The sequence below is a fragment of the Protomyctophum bolini genome (assembly GCF_963924005.1).
Source record: "Protomyctophum bolini genome assembly, chromosome: 12".
In the NCBI taxonomy this organism is placed as follows: Eukaryota; Metazoa; Chordata; class Actinopteri; order Myctophiformes; family Myctophidae; genus Protomyctophum; species Protomyctophum bolini.
The window spans coordinates 34,581,280-34,593,940 of NC_137873.1; the positions used below are offsets into that span (position 1 = coordinate 34,581,280).

The 12,661-nt window shown below is 42.0% G+C and overlaps 1 long non-coding RNA gene across 1 annotated transcript in view; it reads right to left on the reverse strand.

Annotated features, from left to right (window-relative positions):
* Window positions 1-1,306, reverse strand: part of LOC308325602 — a 276,903-nt gene extending 275,597 nt beyond the window's left edge. The window contains exon 1 of the long non-coding RNA XR_013965047.1: window positions 1,276-1,306. This is a non-coding gene — a long non-coding RNA (uncharacterized lncRNA). The remainder of the gene's footprint in view (window positions 1-1,275) is intronic.
* Between the last annotated feature and the right edge of the window lie 11,355 nt (window positions 1,307-12,661).

Sequence of the window (12,661 nt, forward strand, 5' to 3'; positions counted from 1 at the left end):
TAAAGCAAAAATATATTGCATTAAGGTACCAACATTGACCTACTGTCAAACCAGTGTGCACAAGAAATGTGGTTTGCGAGATTAGCTCCGGATGCGCGCGCACGGCACACACGCACACAAGACTATAAAACGGAGGGGCGCCGTCTCTACTGAAGTTGAGCCACGGGAGACACCACCGACGGCCGCGAGTTTCCGTGTCGAGCGTTGCAAAATCCAGTAGAGCCGACTCCGAGCCGAGTTGTGACCCGATATGGACAGAATAGTAAGTCAAACCCAAACTCACACAGCCACACGGTGAAATAGCACTTCCGTACTAGTGAAAGCCACAACCTCCATCACGGTCAAAACAGTAGTCGTGTAATATGTACGGATCTTTGGCTTTTGAAAATTCAAAAGTATAGTTTGAATTCATCTTTTAAATTAAACAGACTTCTAACAGATGTATGATAACCTCCTATTGGCGGGGCAGGTCTGTAAAGCCATTGATTTAGTTGATGAGGCAATACCTGGAATAAATACCACAGGACTACAGTAAATTGCCAGATGATTTTCATGTGTTAATTTCTGCCTTTGTGTCTCCTGTATTTGATTGTATTTACCATTTCTGTTTTTAGAAGTGGGGAAATAAAACTAAAACTAAATGATTTTGCTGCAGAACAGGAAGCCCCTGGAAAAACTGACAAAATACTTTGCTGAACTAGGCCCTAAAAATATTTTAAGGCTTTCATGGTATTTATATAGCCTATGCTCTTTCTTCCCTGTTAAATAAAGATTGCGGAACTGAACTGAAATTAACTCATGTGTGAGGAGCATGGATATATGTTGATTTGACTAACTGGATGCTGCCATCTGGCTGCATGTGGTCATTTATCTGGAGGAGGCTCTAAGAGCAACGCTGAAGGGAGCACTCCAGGCCACAGAGCGAGACGCGCACCTCTACTATGACATGATGAGCCAAGTCAAGCATGTCTTCCTGCAGGCACCGTGATAGCACAAGAAACATTTAGACCCGAGGACCATTCTACAAATGTCTTCTAAATCCTGACAGTTTTCTGAAAAACCTGTTTCTACGTCAGTCGTTCTCAAACATTTTTGAGAACGACTGAACGACCCCCCCCCCCCCCCCCAGAAGCAAATATTTGAGTTAAAATGTTCACTCTGAAAGAATATATATTAAGATTTGCACCACATTTTCACGATTAAAAAAAAATAGCAGACCTACAAGCTGCGCTATGAGCTTGTAGATCTGATATTTTTCAATAGCTAAAGTATAACATAATGCTTAAAACACCAAAAGGGGTTCCCGTACAGAATGGGCTAACCAGGGGTTACTATAGCTGGGCCCTGCAGTGCACTGCACGTAATTGCCAATCCCCCTGCCTACACATTCTACTGTCACATCTGCCACAAAGCAGGGACAGCCTCGGGGAAACAGACATGTCTGGTTTTGGCCCACAAAATGACATTTAGTCATTTAGTCATGGCCTGTTCCTTTGACACCATCAGAAACAGAAAGCCAATTATGTGTTTGTGATGTTCCCCGTTTTGTTCATCACAATCGGCACAATCAAGACAACGAGGCCCTCCTCCTGAGTAACACAGCTTTTATCAATTGTCTGATCAAGAGACGGTTGATTGTAGAAATTGTAGCTTGATGCTTAGAGGCAAGAGCACATCTCGCTGGGGCAAGTGAGGGGCAATTAATTAATTTCATCAGCTCTTAGCATTAGAGAAGTCAAAGAACATGAGTGTTGTCGTGTCATTTGATGTCTTCAAAATGGTCTCATCTTCTTGCCGTTTTCTAATCGTTATATCTGTCAGGTTCCGTTAACTCAATGTACGTATGCAGTATCTTTGCTTTATACTGGATTAGAGAGCAACAAATCACTACGTATTTGTGATGTGATCAAGCTTTTCTTGGCTCCATTATGAATTTATGTAACGTGTGAATATTTGACAACCCAACCAAATAGCAAACACAGTTCTTAAATACTTCATAATTTTGTTGAAATATTACAGCTAATTATTTTTGACTTGAAACCAGCTTTGTGGGAATAGTGGTTGAAAACGAATGCACACTCAAGCTATACAAACTCCCACTTTGCCCCTCCATATGTTCCCCAGAGCATGGCCAAATGTATATACAGTTTAACCTGAGCTTCTTATTCCCAAAAGTTGTCTGGTCTGTGTATCTTGGTGGGAGTGGCCGCTACATTCATACTAACATCCGAGTTATTTTCTTCCGATGTAGCCAAAAGGATTTCAGCAGAAAGCCCCCTCCTCCTCTCCTCCACATCACGCTTAATTTAAAACCATGGCTGAGTTAGTGTACTGCTTCAAATACCGCACTATTTCTTCCAGAACCCTGTGGGAGATTGGCAGGTCCCCACTGGACTGAGCGAGAAAGTGCCACAAGACAAAAATATCAGACTTTGGACGTGATGAAGAAAGCCTTTATGCTCAGAGAAACAAATAACAGCTTGTGTTGAATACCTCCTGGATTGCAGGTGAGGCACCCCTCCATATAGTATACCACTCACTATTGAGATATGTCTCTGGAAAGAAAGGATAGAAAAGCTTTACAGCTTCAGTACAGGTTGATCATGTCCCTTAACGGCATCACAGTCCAGGAAGAGTTTGGAGTTAGTACATCATTTTGTTTTCAATTGAAATATTGACTGCGAGCTCAACATTATTGATAAACTTGGAATAACTCTATTCCACTATTTCAGTGTAACCATTTGGATAATTATTGGGGCTGTATTCTCTCTTACAGGCGTTCCTTTTGACAAGACCGTATACTTATCCCAAATTGAAATGAATGCTGCAGTTTTCAAGAAATGTCATTCAGCATGTCTGATGACTTGCAGTGATTAACCACTTATATACTTTGTTTACCAGCGTCTCCCATGGGACTATATTCTGCCCCCCCCCCCTCCTTTTTTTCCTCCACACCAATCTCTTTGCCCAAAATAGCCGATGTACAAACTCACAATGGGTCACGTTGCGAGGCATTGTGAGCTTGTACATCTGCTATAATGTGCGCAGAACGTTCGCCAAATATTATGACATGGCCAGAAAAGGGACGCTATGGGGTTCATGTGGTTAAAGTGGTGTCATCACTTCTAAATAAATTGCGCTTTATGAAACAGTTTTAAGCCATTCTGGACGGGAACCCCTTTTGGTGTTTTTTGTAAGCATTATGTTATACTTTAGCTATTTATTTTTTTTAATCATGAAAATGTGGTGCAAATCTTTGAATATATATTCTTTCAGAGTGGACGTTTTTAACTCAAATCTTTGCTTCTGGGGGGTCCCTGGAACAACATTTTCAGATGGGTGTCGGCCGCCAATTACATATAATTTTTGAGGTCCTTGATAGTTTGAGCACCACTGCCATAGAAACATGGGGTTTTTCAGAAAACTGTCAAGGATTTAGAAGGCATTAGTAGAATCGTCCTCAGGTCTAAATGGGTTAATATTGTTTTATGGTGCTGGATTACGCAGAGAGGTGTAGATTTATTCCAAAATGCCCCAATAACCCACCAAGCCAAACACAAACTTATGTAAACACAGCACATACGTACAGTAAACAGCCTCCCCTATTTGTCATTCCAGGTTTGAATGAGGTCCTTTCTACCATCCTACTCCTCAGAGGTATTCCCTCGTTCTGGACCAATGCTTCCTGCAGACCATTGACTGCATCCAGAAACTAAAGTCAACAGTGTAGCTGTGAACGCAAGAGGTTAAAGTTAGCCATCAGTATATGAGGGATCTGTGAACTTTTCTACCGGGCTTGAAAACGGGTTCGTGTCTCTATGAGTCCATTCACCCCACAGTTGACTCGAGACCCCCTCATTTACATGTAATGGAAAGAAAATAAACAGACGAGCCCTAATGTGCTCATTTACCGTAAGTAGATATAATGTAACGAGCTGTTATCTTTACTCGGGGAACAGAGCGGGGGCGAGCGGTTTCACATCAGTCAACAGAGCACGTTCGGCGCGGTTTCAAGTGGACACTGAAATTGCTGACACTGATATAATAATATCTCCGTGATACGTTCACGTCTGTGAAAAACAGAATGCAATATACTGTAAGGGCATCCTTTACTGTCAGCCTGCAGTCCACATTATGGATAACTACTATATTGCTGCTAGACTTTGATCCTATTTCTTATCAGAAGCTTTGTTTTGGTCTTCAAATTCCCAGCCTTCTATGTCATAAATGTTTGCTAAAGCAAACACGTTATCCACAGAAATTGGTATATAAGTATTATCATTTATATCAAGTGAGTTCCTTTTGTGAACAACTTTATACCCTGGTATTCCTATTGTGGGCCTGTCATTATAGGCGAATATTTCTTTAAAGTCATTTTTTAACCTTTTTCCAAATATTTTCGAAAACGTATAGATTGGCAATTCTGGATCATTCTTGTTTTGAATAGTGTAAGTGTATAACGGTTAATAACATTGTACAGTTACAGTAGGTTCAATCTCTGTCAACATACAATGTGCCTCACTAGATGGCAGTGTGGTCAGCCCTGTTTGTTCATCCCTTTTTGCATGTGTTTGAGCCCTGAATTTTTTATTCAATATCCTTTAATTACTGTTTGACAGTATGCCGAAAAGTTCAAATATCGAAACAAAGAGTCTCCTTTGTGTCTATATAGGGAACCACTGATGGTCGTCAAATTATTGCCTTGGGAATGTGACAAAAACAAAATAATATTTATGAATTCAACTAAATCTGGGGTGAGTAAACGATACACCCCCAAAACGAACGACATTTTGGGAGTGAACTATCCCTTTAAGAATCCATGCAAAGGGATAACAACTGCAAGCTGCCCCCAAAATCTTGATTGCAATGTTTTCATAATTGCATTAACCTTATCTTCACACTGTCCTCTATCCTTCTACGACAGCGTTTACCACTTGTCTGTCTTGAGACTACTCGTGATGCACAATTTGAAGTCCCTTTTCTCCAGGGAACATCTTCCCTTCTGCTCTTTGCCACTTTCTTTTCTAGCAGTTAATAATAGCCTACCTGGTACATTCAACTTATATGGCCATTTTGGTACTCATAAAGCCCTCTTTTTCAGTCTTACATTTATTTCTGTACCTAGGCTAGCACTTCTCCATAATTGTATAATTACTTACGGTGGAGTGCTAGGTACAGGGGAAAAAATATTATTCTCGATATGTTATTCGATGATTAAATTAAGTTGGGGGTCAGAGTTTTGCCGGTATAACCTCAACCTGGTATCAGATCAGACTCTGACATTTGTTGGGAAGATTGATGGGTATAGATGTTTACAAAAAGTCAAAGTGCCAAAGAAAAGTATTACTGCCACAGTGTATGTTATGGTTATGGTTATCTTGTCCCTACTGGTGGACAGACCTTGGGAAGGGTGCATGGGAGGGCAGGAGGGAATTAAGGGGGAAAAAGTCACTGAACAATTGGTACAAAAAAATAATGTATTTCTAAATGTAATCTTTTGGAATACATCCTCTGTAATGTGACTACGGTGCTCAATAAACATAGCATTAAAAAAAGGTTTCGCTTGTTCTATTGCTGAATGTGTTATATTGTGTTTTCCTCAATAGTGGAGAATTCTTAAAATGGACAATGTACCAGCAAGATATTTTTGGGGATGAAAGAGACTGAGAACGCATCAGAGCTGGAAGTTTGAATCATTGGCTGTGTTATATTTATGTGTCACTCATGTGTCCATCCATGAGTGCTGCCATATAGTCGCTGATGCAGATATCCTTTTTATTAGACCCAGTTGAGTCACGAGCAGCAGTGAGTTCTCAAAACAACTGTGACTGGAGGATATAATTTCTATGATATTGTATCATTATTATGTGGACCGTCGCCACCGTGGGATTCTGGAGTACACAATCTATTTCCACCTCCACTTCCATACAGCAGCAAGAAGAAATGAGCACATTTGCAGGCCCTATAATAAGGCAGCCCTACCTAACCACTTTGGCTTCTTCTGCATCTCCTGTTGCCATGCTTTAACCCATTTTGGATTGAGGTCGATTTAAAAAAAAGGCTTCTAAATCCTAATAGTTTTCTGAAAACCCCCATGTTTCTATGTCAGTGGTGCTCAACCTTTTTCATGTCAAGGTCCCCCATAATTATCTCTATGGGCCACGGACCCCCATCTCAAAATATGTAGTTCCAGGGACCCCCCAGAAGCCAATATTTTAGTTAAAAATGTTCGCTCTGAATCTGAAATATAAAAGATTTGCACCACATTTTCACGATTTTTCAAAAATAGCAGACCTACAAGCTCGTAGCTCGCCACTCGGTGGCGCGCTATGAGCTTGTAGATCTGCTATATTTCAATAGCTAAAGTATAACATAATGCTTGAAACACCAACAGGGGTTCCCGCCCAAAATGAGTTAATGGACCTCAGTGTGTGCCTCTTCCGTCAACGTACAATCTGCTTCAGCAGAAGGGCCAGAGGAAAATGACATACACTCACAGTCTATCCCACAGGGGAAGGATCCTTTTGAGTCCCAGCATTTCAATCAGATAAGTCGTTTGACCTTAGTGTTTCGAGGCTGGTTTTGTGGTTTGATGCAGCCAGCCACCCCCTCCTCCAGAGGAGAGGGATGGTGGTGGCAGCAGGTGCACATAGAGGTTGAAGGGGGGGTGATAGAGGTTGTGTGCTATCGTCAGTGCTCTGTGAGTGTGATTGCAGTGTCAATGAGGACATTGCAGGGAGGTTGAAGGGCAATAGCTTTAGATGGTGTGCTGGTCATTCTCATCCCAGGCCTGTTTCTATTGACGGGGGAATAGCAGGTGGAGGAAATACTGTAAGCAGGAAATGTGAAATAACAAGCATACTGTGCCTGTTTATTAAGGCAGTGCAGTGGTTCCTATGCAATCAATGGCGACTGTCGAGTCACAAGGGTGTGTGCTGTGTGAAAACAATTGATTGACAGATGTGCCTTGGGATTTCAGTGCAATATTATATACAAGTCATGAATTATTTTTTTTCCCAATACAGAGGATTATACAGGTGTGTCTTGAGATTTTGACTGGTTTGAAAACCCCTGTATTATTTAGAAAATGTATGAGTTGCATTCTAGTAGTCCCAGAATTGCTAGCCACAATTAAAAAAATTGTTCTAGGACTCTTGTAAATTACATTCAGATGAGCTGTTTGACGTTAATGTTTGAGGCTGGTCTGACTAGAGCCACACTGGTCTAACCTAAAGTAATTAAGGCCAGATAGCAGAGGATAGAGGGCATAGAGGCCAATAGCATCTAATGAAGAACCTTTACATGCTGTGAGAACCAAAGACATTTATTCCTGGCTCTTAACAATCTTTCGGTGAAGGTTCAGGCCAGGGTTTCTTTAATATTCAGTAATGGCCAGTCTACAAGCTCACAACGTGTCAATGTAGATTGGCTAGTTGAACTATTCAAAAATGTTTTTCAAAATAGTAAAAAAAAAAAAGGCAAGTGGTGACGAAAATGGAGCCCTCTGTGTGTGTATGGAGTAGTTTTCTATTTAAATCAGCCAGAGCCCGGGAATAGATTGAAGAATTGGGTTGAAGGGGTGACAGGAGCAGGGCAGGCAGGTTGGAATGGGGGAGAGCAATTATTTTATAAGATACGTTAGTGAGCTTGTTCTGATTGGTAAAGGTGAGCAGGTAATAGAGACCAGGATTACTGCATGTTTTTTGTGAGGGTACCTACCCTACAGTGGTTCCCAAAGTGGGGTCCGGGGGACCCCCAGTGGTCCTTGAGGGAGTTCCAGGGGGTCCCCAGCTAAATGATAGTTTGGAACCAAATGGACCCCTTGTGGGTCTGTAACTCTGAGAGTGCACAAATGGAACTTGTACACTCTCAGAGTTAAATTAACATTGATTTTTACAAAATAAATTGCGGTTCCAGAGATAGAAATGCCATTAAATGGGGGTCTGTAGTCTAGACTAATAGGCAAATGTCAAACTGATTTGACATTGAAATTAAATGGTCACTGCTAGAGCCATACAAATCTTCTCTTATGGTTGTCCCTGGCATATCCTTCTGCAGCAACAATAGACGACCCCCTCCATGGAGCTTTGAGACACATTCACCTCAGCACACGCACGCTCAAACGCCTCCACAATTTCCACAACCCTTGTTATGTACTCTGACTGACACGGTTTTAGCCAATTTACAATTTCTTGATCCAGAGCGACTTGCATTTAAGCAAAAACAAAAGCATGGCATACATCACATATATAAAAATAAGTTATCATTTCACTCCAAGCCACAACCAAACCCACCACCTAGCATAGTAGCATATCCTGGAGCTACAGAACACTGATGACTGTGCTCTACTTTCTCACTCACCTCCAGCACGCACTCAATGTGGTTGCCTGTCCTCCATATATACAGTGCCATTGGTCTCCAGAATAACATACAAAAAACCCACAATCGTGCAGGAGTTTACTCCTCAGCCAAACACCCCTATCTTCACCCTTGATAGGCAATGGCATCCATTAGCCATCGTCCCTTACCATCCTGCACCATAGACATAGACAATATGTCCAGGCTTGCATTGGCCTGCAGGCCTCTGCTGCCTTTTGAAGGCTCAAGGCCTATTCATAATCTTCGGTGAAGAGGTGTCACCACGGAAAACTACAACATGACGTCACGTCACCGCTCACACAACACATCCCTCTGTGTAGACTCTAGACCTTCTGGTCAAAGGTCTGCTGGAGGCCAGAAGAAGTGTGACATTAAACCACAAAGCACTAGAGTCCCTGGCTGTTGATCGCCACACCTGGAGCTCTACCTGTCACCAGGGAATCACTCTCCAGGAGAAGTTCACCGAGGGGAGAGTACAGTGGCATCAGTGTTGATTTCGTCAACTAAAACTAAGACGAAAGATGTTCGTCGAACTACCTTTTTTCACTGACTAAAACTTGTAAGCTTGTAGATCTGCTATTTTCAGCATGCAACCACAGTCTAAAATCTGCCATTACAACGACATCAAGGCCCGTCAAAACACATTTTAGTCAACTGTAGATTTAGTCGACTAAAAATGTATGACATTTAGCTGTAGGGTGGGGGTAAGGAACTGTGATGGGACATTGTGCATTTGTTTGTTTAACTGTATGTAATGCGTTTTTTATTTTTTATTATTATTATTTTATTTTTTGTTAATTTGCTTTGTATTTATGGACATTTCCTGATGTTTCTTTGCTGCCATGTGGTTGTGGGGGGGAAATATATGACATGAATAATTGCTTTGAAAATACTATGTTGTAAAGAAAAATCAATAAACATACGTTTAAAAAAAAAGAAATCGTATGACATTTAGTCGACGAAAACTGGACTAACACTAGAACATTTCAGGTGACTGACTAAAACTAAATGAAAGGTATTCAAAAGACTGACTAAAACTAAAAATCGAAATGTGCCGTCAAAAACAACACCGAGGGGCATGCACCAACGTGGCTCGATCAGCACCACCGACCACCACCACCACCGCTACCTTTCCCTGCCCTTCGTGTGACAAAATCTGCGGATCACACATCGGCCTGAGTAGCAAGCAAGCAAGCCTAGAATCTGTCCTTCGCACATCTCGAATCCGTCTGACCGAGCAAACCTCAAATGTCACCGAGGACCCGGAGGGAGTGAGTCGGTGTGAAGTCGGTCAGATAGGTGCTTGTCCAGAAGTGCTATAGCCGGCCCAGTCAATCTAAAGATTTGCCCCAAAAGAAATTGCAATAGTAATAGCGTTCAAGGTTTTTTTTTTAATGATCCTTGGGGTCATCCAAATAACATATTAAAAATGTGGATCATGATAAATTCAAGGGTTGAATGTTGGGGTTACCCTTGAAAACAAGGCAATAATAAAAGGCAAATCAATTTTGAATTATGCTTTAAGTAGCATGTGACATGTCAAACTAGGAGTTATATTCATGATTCTGAATCAATTGCAAGCATTCGTTTTGCATGAAAAACACTCCTTTGGGCTCAAAACAGCCGTCTTCACAAATGTGACGAGGTCATCACATTTGGGCAAGTTCTCCTTCATTGTCAACAATACCTGGGTGGCTGGGCATGAGGTTGATTCACACCACCGAGGGGGGACTCTGTGTTCAACATACTGTAAAAAGCATTAAAAAGCATACTGTATGAGGAGCTCCTTATGAAGGTTGAGGACAAGTGTTCTCATTATCCCCCGCCAATTGAAATGGCGCTATAGGTAAGACACGTACAGTACAGTTATAGTATACTTGTCCTGTCCTGACAGATTTGCTTCGTCTCATGGGATGATTCTAAAAGGAGCCTCTTAAGCACTATATGCCTATGACCTTCTACTAGGAAAGGTGGAGTGCAATAGTCAATCAGTATTTAAATTGAAGGAGCACTTCACCCATTTTCTAGACCGGAAAGGAAACCAAGCGAATCTGCCGCAGGGGTGAAAAATCCCTGGGAGATTGGTTTGGCACTCCTCGGTTTGAATTACATTTCGCTCAATCCAGAGTTGTGGGTGACCAATCGGAGCCCACTGTTCAAAGTGAGACCTTTAGTTGTTGCTGTGACGTTGGAATCCGTTTGTAACTCCGCCCCTTGGAAATAAATGTTCCTCACCGAAGTTCCAGACTAATATCTACGCACTGGTATTAAGTCTGGCCATGCCAGGCTACCCATTTTCAACCTTCATATAATTGCCTTATTTAACTTGGGAATGGAACTGGTTGGAATAACGCGTTCCTTCCACGCGATACGTCCAGCTGGGGAAACTCCCCTCTGTCATGTGAAAAGAAGTGGCTTGGACTCCTCATGCATTGAAGGAAGCATTAGGTCAGTCTGTTGCTCTCCCCAGGTTGGCGGAGGGAGTGTAGAGCCCAGGATTGCATAAGCATTAGATAATTGACACCGGGTGAAAAAATGAATAAGATGACACAATTTCCATCCACTCACGCTGCGTCTCATTGGTGGGCTGTGGACTGTTCAGAAGGCTGCCTACCAATGACAATAATTCCGGTCATTCCAATATCTAATTGAAAAAGTCAGTAAGTACATTTTTGTGTAGACCGCTGGCCTAGTGGTCCGGGCCGCATGCCACATATAGGCTCTGGCCTGACAGAGGAAGAGGGTCACGTGTTCGAGTGCCTTTCATGACGACATTTGCTGCATGTCTCTCTCTCCTGTCCATCTTCACTGTAACTATCAATGCAGGCACAAAAGCCAAAAACTAATCTAAAAGAAGGACTACAATACAACAGAAATAAAAGCACACAGCAGGAAGCAGTCAAATGATTAGAAACAACAAAAACAACAAACTGTACAAATTGTACAATAGATGTCAGGAAAACAAAACATCAGACACATTTTCCACCTGGAGGAGAATGACTCAATGCTTCTTGAAACAGTAGTGCGTTTTTTAAGTGGTTCTTAAAAATATCCACTGATGCTGCTACTACTAGCCTGTGTCTTTCTGGAGGGTGCAGTACTTAGTTTAGACTAGTCATTGGTTAGACCAGTCCTACAACCTATCTCAAACCCTCACCCTCACCCTCTCCCAACCCTTAACGCACCCCCCTCACCACAATGCTATGTCTAACCAAAGGATGCCTCCCCTTTCGGGTAAGTTAGCATGCTGAAATAGAAGCCATTGTTCTTGCGTCAATAAAAACTCAAACTAGAAAGGTGCAATTCTGGGAAAATTGCAAGTGTGGTCAGTGGTTGCATCGAACCACACTTACAGTAGCTCGCTAAGTACAGTGTGATGATGTACAATGGTGATATATTGACCCACATGGCGTCACAGGGACACTAAAAGTTTATAAACAAATAAATAAAGTCAGGCAATTACTGGTTGCCTCTGGCAACCACACTAATGGAGTTTGACATGATGTTTGAAATCACCAATACCGATGGACTGAACTGTCCACATATAGCCCTCATCCAAGATACAGACCAAATTAAACGGCACCATCTTACAATGAGGGTGAAGTGGTCCTTTAACCCATTCTGTACGGGAATCCCTTTTGGCGTTTTAAGCATTATGTTATGCTTTAGCTATTGAAAAATAGCAGATCTACAAGCTCATAGCGCGGCACTCGGTGCCGCGCTATGAGCTTGTAGATCTGCTATTTATTTTTTTTATCGTGAAAATGTGGTGCAAATCTTTGAATATATATTCTTCCAGAGCGAACGTTTTTAACTCAAATATTTGCTTCATGGGGGTCCCTGGAACAACATATTTTCAGATGGGGGTCGGTGGCCAAACATATATAATGTTTGCAGTCCTTGACATGAAATATTTTGAAAACCACCAATATAGAAATCATAGGTTTTTCAGATTTAGAAGACATTTGTAGAACCTGGTGTCAGTCCTAAAAGGGCTAAGCACTGTTCCGGCGAGTGATAAGTGGTGGGGCCATTAGTGTGATCCATCTTTAGATGATAACCAACCAATTTATGGTGAAGAAGCTCTGAGGCAAGATAATGATGTCCCCTCTTATCTCTCTCCAGGTTGCTATAGCCACTGGCCCTCCGTTACCGAGGTGGCCACAGTCTAGCTGATGTCGTATAGATGACGTGGTTCACACTCGACACAAATTGATAACAGCAGAGATAAGAGGACAGGGACATCACGTCACATCACCAGGGATCTCCATATATGGGCATA